This window comes from Chiloscyllium plagiosum, unplaced genomic scaffold, assembly GCF_037043375.1.
Source record: "Chiloscyllium plagiosum isolate Xiang-an unplaced genomic scaffold, Cpla_swu_hap1 HiC_scaffold_27, whole genome shotgun sequence".
Classification (NCBI taxonomy): domain Eukaryota; kingdom Metazoa; phylum Chordata; class Chondrichthyes; order Orectolobiformes; family Hemiscylliidae; genus Chiloscyllium; species Chiloscyllium plagiosum.
This window is the reverse complement of record NW_028270165.1, coordinates 35,257,690-35,263,020: the sequence shown is the minus strand read 5'-3', so window position 1 is coordinate 35,263,020 and position 5,331 is coordinate 35,257,690.

Below are 5,331 nucleotides of genomic sequence, written 5' to 3'. Positions count from 1 at the left end.
TGCGAGTGCTCTGGTTTCCTCCCACAGTCCAAAGATCTGCGGTTTAGGGTGGATTGGCCATGCTGGAGTGTGCAGATTAGAGTGGGTTATCCATGAGGAACTGCAGGGCTGTAGGGTCAGCAGATTGGTCTGGATGGGATGCTATTTGGAATGTCAGTGTGAATTCCATGGGCCGAATGGCCTGTCAGAATTATGATTCTACTGCTTTCGCCACGTATATATTGAGAAATGATTGACACAAGTCTGCTGTGGGAGGAGTGGGTTCCAGTTCGTGAGATATCAACACCGGTCCTGGGGAAGGTGGGATTTGGGCAGTCTCGCCCCCCCGTCCAATCTCTCCCCACCCACTGTCCCCGTCCATTCTCTCTCAACCCCCACCCTCTGCCCTGCATTCTCTTCCTCCCCACCTCTGCTCACCAGTCTTTCTCTTTCCCTCACCATCGGTCCCCACAATCTTCTCCATTCCCATCACCCTCTGTTCCCCCCAGTGTTCTCATCCTCCCACCCTCTGTCCCCCTGTCAACTATCTCTCTCACCCCCTGACACTCTGCCCCTCCGTCCATTCTCTCTCCTTCTCTTCCACCCACTCCCTGTCCTTGCGGATGCCTCAAAACCTCTTCGATCGCTGTATCAAACCCTTCTAGGAAGAGAGAAAGAGAATGGATGTTGATGACTCTACCTGGTAGACACGACTGCACGAGAAATGGCTGATCTTTAAAATTGAGAATAGCTAAAATGATATATTCAGAAATATCATGAAAGCATGTTCAACTTTATAGAAAAGCTGCAGACATCTTTCTGAAACTTGCACTCAAATATGTCCAGTTAGTCCACAGTTGAGGACAGGGTGTAATTTGTGGATGGCCTATTCCTAGTCTTGTGAAATTGATTCTGACTATGCAGAAATAGAACCATAGAGTTGTACAAACCCGTCGGTCCATGCTGACCAGGTATCCTAAATTATTCTTGGCCCTTATACCCATCCAAATGTCTTTTAAATTTTGTAATTGTACCAGCCTCCACCACTTCTTCTGGCAGCTAATTCAATACATGCACCACCCTTTGCGTGAAAAATTTGCCCCTTAGGTCCTTTTAATATCTTTCCCCTCTCACCCAAAATGAATGCCCTCTAGTTCTGGACTCTCCCACCCCAGTGAAAAGACCTTGTGTATTTAACCTGTCAATGCCCCTCATGATTTTATAAATCTCTATAAGGTTTTATAAACCCTCAGCATCCAACGCTGTATGAAAAACAGCCCCAGCCTATTCAGCCTCTCCCTGCAGCTGAACCCCTCCAACCTTTGCAACATATTTGTAAATCGTTTTTGAACCCATCTAAGTTTCACAACATCAATGCTACTCATGATTAATAGGCTGTGAACAATCTATCTTGTTCAGGGCATAAGAGGGGGCATTTGTTGAGGGGAATTAACTTTCAAACTGTTTTTTTTCTGACCCTGAGGTCCCTTTAAATCTTTTCCCTCTCAACCGAAATCTATGCCTCTAGGGGACTCCCCAACCCTGGGGAAAAGACATTCAAAAGTTGAGGAGTCACACAAAATGCAAACGCAATAAAATGTCGAGCTACAGGTTTAAAAAAATGTGGCTTCAGCTTTTTTTAACTCCTGTTGACATTTGACATTCGGGTACAAAATCTTGTCAGCAACACCAGCATCGCCACAGACCACACTGCGCATACACCTCGGTGTCAGAAAGTACTGCGCATGTTCGGCGGCGTTAACAAGACCTGCGCATGCCCACGCTGTCCGCAATTACGGACCGCAACTTTCTTTTGATGGGCCAATGGGGAGCTCGGGATGACCGGAAGGAGCCTGGTTCCTTTGTCAATCAGAGCCTTGCTATTGTCTGAATACGGAAGTTTGACCATGAGCTTCTGAAGCTGCTATTGCTGTTGTTCCGCTCTGAATGAAGATTGAGCTTCACCCCAGACTGCAACTTCTTTCCTCTGTACAACATCTGTGAGTACGGCACTCTCTTTTCTTACCCCCTTTTCCATTTGTTTTCATTCTGGGGTTCAATTTTTGTTTTGCAGCAATTGAAAGGGAAGGGAGTGAATCCCGGCGAGGGGAGAGAGTCTGGAAAAGTTGGTCCAAGATTGTGTCTCAGTTAGCAAACACGTGGCAAATGTAGTAGCACAATGTGAAGTTATCGCATTTGCTGTTTTTAAAAAAAAAGCAGAAAGGAGACGCATTCCTTAAATAGTGATATATTGGGATGTGAAGAAAGTGAGGACTGCATATGCTGGAGATCAGAGTCGAAAAGTGAAGCGCTGGAAAAGCATAGCAGGTTCAGGCAGCATCTGAGGAGCAGGAGATTCGACGTTTCAGGCTCGAGCCCTTCATCAGGAATGATGTGTTGATGTACAAACAGGCCGCAGCGTCCTTCTATATCAGCAAGCAATGAGCAAGACAAGTGGTACATTAGCAAGAGGAATTCAGAGGTGGCGATGTCTTCCTGCAGTTGGGGGTGGGGTTCATTGAATATATTCAAGGCTGAGTTCATTTGAATTTTCGACAACAAGGAAGTGGATGGTCATGGGGGGAGGCAAGAAAATGGGTTTAAGACCAGTATAGAACAGTTAGACAGTCAGACAGTGCAGAAACAGACTGTTCTGTCCAACTAGTCCATGCTGACTATGTTCTCAAACTAAACTAGTTGCACCTGCCAGTGTTTGGCCCATATCCCTCTGAACCATTCGTGTTCATGTACTGATCCAAATGCTTTTTAACCCTTTTAACTGGACTACATCCACCACTTGAACTGAATTGAATTTATTTATTGTCACATGTACTGAGGCACAGTGAAAAGCGTTGTCTTGCGATCACATAGTTAAGTAGCATAGTAAATAATAGGTAAACAGCGGCAAAAACAAAAACAAAGGTTCAGGCAAATCCTGAGAGTCCATTCAGTGTTCTAACAACAGTAGGGAGAAACTGTTACAAAACTGGCTGGTGCGTTTGTTCAGGCTTCTGTACCTTCTCCTCGATGGTAGAGGTTGTAGACAAACATTGCCAGAGTGGGATGGATCTTTAAGAATGCTGGTGGCTTCCCTTGACAGCAGGCCTGGTAGATGGATTCTATAGATGGGAGGTTGGCCTTTGTGATTTTCCGGGCTGAGTTCACCACTCTCTGTAACCGTCTCCAATCTTGAATGGTACAGTTGCCATACCAGGTCGTGATACATCCAAGACAGCTTGTTGTGGATGACCACTCCCAGGAGCTTGACACTCTCCTCTCATTCCACCTCTGTGCTGTTAATGTGTATGGGGGCATGAGTAACATCCCGCCAAAAGTCAATAACGAGTTTCTTGATTTTGCTAGCATTGAGATCTAGTTTGTTTTCAGTGCATCATTTTTCCAGGTCTTCCATCTCCCGTCTGCAGTCTGTTTTGTTGCCATCTGAGATTTGACTGACTATAGTGGTGCCAGTGAACTTGTAAATGGCATTAGTCTTGCATTTGGTGACGCAGTCATGGGTATACAGTGAGTACAGTAGGGGGCTGAGTATGCACCCCTGGAGGGCTCCAGTGTTGAGTGTTAGTGAGGATCAAATATTGTCCCCAGTCTTCACTGATTGTGGCCTGTGGGTCAGGAAACTGAGGATCCAGTTGCAGAGAGTGGGGCTTAGTCCGAGATCACTAAGTTTAGTAATCAGTCTCGAAGGGATAACAGTGTTGAAGGCTGAACTGTAGTCAAGTAGGATTCTTACGTACCTGTTCTTGGTGTCAAGATGTTCTAGGGAGGAGGGAAGGGCAAATGATATGGCATCTGACGTGGATCCCAATTTGCCGATAGGCAAATTGGAGTGGGGCAAGAGTAGTGGGAAGGCTGGAGTTGATTAATGCCATGACCAACTTTTCAAAGCAATTCATGACCACCGAAGTTAGGACAACTGGGTGGTAGTCATTGAGAAGTGCTGCATGAGTCTTCTGAGGCACAGGGATGATGTTGGCCCTCTTGAAACAGGCAGGGACAATGGCCTGCTGCAGGGACAGGTTGAAGGTGTGCGAGAAGACTTCTGTCAGTTGATCTGCCCATGCTCTGAGTGCACGGCCTGGTCCTGCGTCTGATCCCATCGCTTTCCTTGGATTCACACGAAGGAAAACTGATCTGACCTCTGGGCTTTCTCTGGACATTCATTCCACACACAAACTACTCTCTTAAAAAAGGGTGCTTCTGATGTCTTTTTAAAATCTTTCTCCTCTGGCCTTAAAAATGTGCACCCTAATCTTGATGCTCACATCTGAGCGAAAGGACATCTCTATCCTTCGTGATTTTATAATCCTCTGTGAGGTCACCTCTGTGCTCCAGTGAAAAAAAATCCCAGTGTATCCACCTAGATGTAGGTAGATTAATATCCAGTCATGATCTGTTGAATACTGGTGCAGGCTTGAAAGACCAAATGGCCTACTCCTGCTCCCAAGTTTCTCTCACTGTGTCCAGAACAGCAAGAGACCATAAGACACAGGAGCAGAAATTAGGCCAATCAGCCCACTGGGTCTGCTCCACCATTCAATCATGGCTGATAAGTTTCTTAACCCCATTCTCCAGCTTTCTCCCCTTGATACTCAAGAACCTATCATCTGTTTCAGTCTTAAATATACTCAGTGACTTGGCTACCGCAGCTTTCTGTGGCAGTAAATTTCATAGATTCGCCACTGTCTGGCTGAAGAAGTTTCTCCTTATCTCCGTTCGAAAAGATCTTCCGTTTACTCGAAGACTGTGCCCTCGAGTCCCCATCTCTCCTACCACTGGAAACATCTCCCCCAACATGCACTCTGTCCAAGCCATTCAGCATTCTTATGTTTCAATTAAATCCCCCCTGAGTGTAGGCCTGTTAATCAGCATGAACCAGACTTTCCAGGATGAGGCAGAGCAGGGATTAGGTTCAGTAAAATGAGAATGAAAGGAGAGTGTGTGGGATGGAGATTTTCAGCTTTTAGGGAATAAGGGAGGAAAGAGAGTTTGCTATAAATTATAATCGATCGGATGGAATAATGGACCGAGGATTGGCAGATGGAGTTTAATTTAGACGAACGTGAGGTGTTGCATTTTAGGAAAGCAATCCAGGACTTAACCAGTTAATGGGGAATGTTGCTAGTGAGGGTGAGAATAGGTGGACAGGGCAGATGAATGCGTGGCTAAGGAACTGGTGCATGGGAGAAAGGATCCAAAAATGTGAATATTGGAATCTCTTCTGGGGTAGAAAAGACCTGGACAATAAGGATGGATTGCACCCGAATTGGAAGGGGACTAATATTTTGCGGCGAGATTTGCGAGAGCTGCTCAGGAGGATTTAAACTAGTAAGG